The sequence below is a fragment of the Callospermophilus lateralis genome, chromosome 5 (assembly GCF_048772815.1).
Source record: "Callospermophilus lateralis isolate mCalLat2 chromosome 5, mCalLat2.hap1, whole genome shotgun sequence".
NCBI classification, from domain to species: domain Eukaryota; kingdom Metazoa; phylum Chordata; class Mammalia; order Rodentia; family Sciuridae; genus Callospermophilus; species Callospermophilus lateralis.
The window spans coordinates 134,430,944-134,435,867 of record NC_135309.1 but is presented as its reverse complement, the minus strand read 5'-3'; the positions used below and the strand labels follow the sequence as shown (position 1 = coordinate 134,435,867).

At 38.1% G+C, this 4,924-nt stretch overlaps 1 pseudogene; it reads right to left on the bottom strand.

Moving 5' to 3' along the window:
• Positions 1-259: 259 nt before the first annotated feature.
• On the bottom strand, positions 260-1,162 carry LOC143400507 (26S proteasome non-ATPase regulatory subunit 7 pseudogene; annotated as a pseudogene).
• Positions 1,163-4,924: the final 3,762 nt, after the last annotated feature.

The following is a 4,924-nucleotide window of genomic DNA, read 5'->3' as shown; positions in this document are numbered from 1 at the left end:
CCAAAAATATTATGTTGTTTTCTCTTCACTTTTCTTGCACAGTCTGCAGCCTGAGCTATCATAATGTCCAACACACTGCAGCAGAGGCTGCAATATGAGTTGGAGATCAGTCTTTCTATCATTTACATCACCTAATGCTACTCAGTGATTGAAGGCAGAGAGTTCTTGTCAGGACAGCCATTTAGCAAGCACTGAAAGTAAAAAAGATTGATTTAGTTTGTAAGATTTAAATTTACAAATAAAAAAAAAGCTACGTGCTTTACTTTTTCTCCTTGTTCTCTTCTTCTTTCACATGACACTTTTCCTTATATTTTTCTTTCTCTTTGTCATCTTTCCTATTCTTTTTGCTCTCTTTGTTTCCTGCCCTTCTTTCTTCTCTGCATCCCAGTTGGCAATCTTGTTGATGAGGTTTTGCAGGGCACCTACAGAGTAGATCAGTGAGACCACTACAGCACCTCCATTGGGTCCTTAGTCTTCAGGTAAAAGGCCTTGACAAATTCCTGCAGGCTGACATCAGGCAGTAGGGTGAAGACGTCCTGCAGCTGGTAGATGGTCTGGTGGTTGATGGACAGCTTGCCTGTAGCTAGTTTTTCCAGGTAGCTCCTGATATCAAGATGCTTAGAGGTTCCTTCAAACCATGGAGTTGATTTGTGACTTCCTGGGAAAGAGTGTCCATTATCGACAGTGTCTTTGATGTCCTGTAACAAGTGTATAACCCCAGCTTCCTCAGCTTCTTCTGCTTCAACTTCCCTGATCACATGCTCAAATATTTTTGAAGTTGTAGTTCAATCATCATGAACTTCTTCCTGTGAAATATATGCTTCTGTGGGCAGCCCCAAGTTCTTTGGCTTCACACCAATAATGATGAATACTGAGTTAGGGCGGCATATGTTTTCATGAGTTCATTGATGGCGATGTCATTTCTATGTAGTGTAGGGCCTGTGTGGTATCAGTCAACTATTCCTTCTCTGGCATTAACCTTCTTAAACATTCCATACAGGTTTTCCAAATAATCATGATTTAAGAACCAGACAGAACTAGCTTTGTCATCTTCATCAAAACAGACTGAAAATCGAACGGACACATCAAGTTCTTTTCTTTTGCCCTGACACCAAAAGAGTATACCACAATACAATTCTAGTTTCCAAACTTGTGGACACATTGACTACAAAGTAATTTATGCTTGGAAAAAATTCAAACTTTATGTTTTTTTTGGCAGACCTCCTTCTTTCCTTTGAACTTTCCTCAACTTCTTTATCCTCAAATCACTTCAGGAATAAAGATGCTCAAGTCATACTACTATTATGGCCTGGGTTCTATGAAACCAATATTCTGAAGCATATGCCCCATGCTTTATGCATTGATGCCCCAATCTCCAACTGGTCTTGTTGTTTAAAAAGATACTGACACATCGTCTACATTTTAAGATACCCTCAAACCTGATTGCCACTTATAAAATTTCAGGACTTACCATCACTGTGGGTTCAGGAAGCTATTTTGGACCAGAGAAGAGAATTTTGGTAAAAGCTTTCAAGGCACAGAAGCCTCTGAAGGAGTTGAATTGCTTTCCTAAGATAACAATTTAGTCTTTTTATTGAAAAAGGATGGGCAGGATGACAGATAAGCAGGAGCCTGGAGGTAGGGAGTCAGTGTCAACTGAATCCTGTCCTTTCCTTCATACTTAGCATCACCCAACTTTCATTGAAGGGAACAGGCAGCCCAGGCCCCCAAGTGGCGGCAGGAGCAAGTTTCAGGGTTCACTTGGCTTCATGAACCCACATTGGTCTGTGCCAGTGGATGTGTCAGGGTTCCCAACATCCCACCTTAGTCCCCAGCCTACCCAGGGAACTGTATTTTCCCCAGCATGTTGGTGACTCAGCAGCCCCAGCTCTCCCTAATTTTCCTCTTCTAATGCTTTCAATTATGTTTATTTTTAAAGTTATTATTCTTAATATTTCTATGAACATATTTTGTCATTGACTAGAAGGGATTAAGAGCTAGCTGTAATTTGTCCAAATTTTAGTAAAGACATGCTATTTTTGCAAATATTTTCCTTATGATGCCAGCTATCTCTTTTTATCACTGAATCCTTATAATGAAACATTTGGGTTCATCAAAAATTAGATTTGGGGCTGGGGATGTGGTTCAGGCGGTAGTGCGCTTGTCTGGCATGCTCGGGGCGCTGGGTTCGATCCTCGGCACCACATAAAAATAAAATAAAGATGTTGTATCCACCGAAAAACTAAAAAAAATAAATATTAAAAAATTCTCTTTCTCTCTCTCTCCCTCTCTCTCTCTCATCTCTCTCTCTCTCTCTCTCTCTCTCTCTCTCTCTCTGTTTAAAAAAAAAAAATAGACTCAGCACTCATAGACCTTTTATCTGGCAGACAGCCAGGAATTAGATAACAAAAAGCAAAAACAAAACTAAACTAAACAAAAAGCTACTCAGGACATCCTAGGAGGTAAACAACAATGAATATAGCACTCATGAGCCATTTATAGAAGACTGCTTCTGCAAATAAACATTCAAAAAGAAGACTCTTGGAATGATGATAGAGAGGGAGTGGGATATGTTTAATACATTTCGTACATTTGCAGATCTTAAAAAAATGGACTTTATTAAGGCAGGTTTCATCTACTTCTTCCCTGTGTGATAAGATCTCTCCTTGATTAATGCTTGAATGGTGGATCAACTCTAACAATTGCTACTGGATTTGCTATAATAAAACCTACTGACTCATAGAACTGACTTCAAATCAGAACCTAAATGATTTGGTAAGAAGAATGTTGACCCCTCAAAGATGCCCAAGATCCTTATCCTAAAATTTATGAATATGTTAGCTTATGTGGAAAATAGATGTGGCAAATGTGATTTAAGTTAAATGACCACAAAGTAATGACAATATAATGGATTTTTCAGTGGTTCAAATATAATCACAACAATCTTCCTAAGTGAAAAGAGACAAAAAGATCCAGATTATTATCATGTATGAAAACTTCCAATTTGTTTCTACCTTTGAGGATGCAACAAGGAACTGTTACAATGATAGGTTGAAGCACTAATTCCAAATTTGATATAACCACACATTAGGGCCTTTGGGAGGTAATTACGTTGAGATGATGTCATGATTGTGGTGCCCTTGTAATGGGATTAGTGTCCTCAAAAGCATATGGAGTTATGAGATCTCTCTCTCTCTCTCTCTCTCTCTCTCTCTCTCTCTCTCTCTCTCCTCCCTCCCTTCTTCCCTTCCTCCCCCTTACTCTCTCTTTGTCTGAGTGTGTGTGTATGGGTAGGAGTGTGTGTCTTTATCACTTCCTCCCCATCTACCTCTTTCTTCTTTCTCTATGAATATGTACATGAGAAAGATCAAATTAGTAAAGGAGAAGGTAGCCCTTTACCAACCACAAAGTAGGTCCTCAAAAAAAAAAAATCTGCCAACATCTGGATATTAGACTTCCCAGATTTAATAATAATGAGGAATATATGTCAGTTGTCTATGGTATTTTTTCATGGCACCCCAAGGACCTAGCAAGAACCTAAGTCAAGGAATATGGTTGGATTCTGGAATCTGGAGAAAGACTTGTATTGAACTTCTAAACTAGAGAAATGGTAAAAAATTAGTCTATGTTGTTTTAAACCACTGTGTGAACATTTTTATAGTAACCATAGGAAGAAAACACACTTGGAAAATTAGCACATATTTCACAATGCCAATACTATTATTCAGTGTCTATTTTGGACCTTTATTTCCATCCCTTCAAAGAATGAAACAAAACAAAACAAAAGACAAAAAAAAATTCTTCCTAAATAATTTAGTTTTTAAAAGAAGGAAAAACAGAGCCTCAAATCCATAGTTTAAATTTTAATCACTCAAGGAAAAATCTTCAAAGTTTTCCTCTATCATTTAATCTTTTGACAACAGACTTTACACAATGCATTAAAGTTGAGAAATTTCATTCTATGACTTAGTGATATCAGGAAAGCTATATAATGCATTAGGCCACAGAACTCAACCAAGATGCTAATGAAAATGCAAACCTGATGACTTTAATCAGAGAAGTTCTAGATCTCACATTGACCATTCTGAGTATTGCAGGGGATACTTCAGGATAAAGAATGCAATACTTACATATCTATAGAAGTTTATGAGATCTATAATACTCACAAGAAGTCCCAGAGAACAACTTCATATATCATAAAATTAGATAATTAGATACATTCTTCCATGGTAAACAGCCATGGTAAATAAATAAAATGGGGATATGATTCAGCTCAAGGTTCCAAGACTTGAAAGCCCAAGATCTAGTAACTACTACACCTGGTGAGGTCCTACTTGCTGGTGGGGACTCTTAAGGGGCGTAGGACATCACATGGCTAGACAGAACTTACTAGCTCTGCTCTCTCCTCTAAAGCCACAGTCTCATCCGATTAACTCCCCACCCTTATTGCCTCATTGAAGTTTAACTACCTCCCAAATGTCTCACCTCTAAATATCATAGGCAGATTGTTTCCTGTCTCTTAAAACCTCAGAATGGGAGTTAAATTTCAGAATGAGTTTTGGCGGGTGTGTGTAAAATATCTTCACTTCCTCTTATTCATAAACTCATATAGTCTCTCCCTACATTGTCATAAAACTGTTCTATATGATTTACAAAGTATGATGGGGTGACAGAATGTGACTGACGTGGCTTCCATTTTGGCCTCTTGAGTCATTTAATCAGGAGGAATCCAACAGTGATGTTGTGAATAGCCCATGTGACATTAGGAAGAATGCAAATTAAGAAGAACTGAGTCCATCCACCCACAAACCAACAGCGATTCACCAGCAGATCTTCTACATAGTCAAGATATCAAAACACTACAGTGAATCTCACCATAGTGTACATCCACAAGACTGGGAACCTAACAGAATAAAACATAATC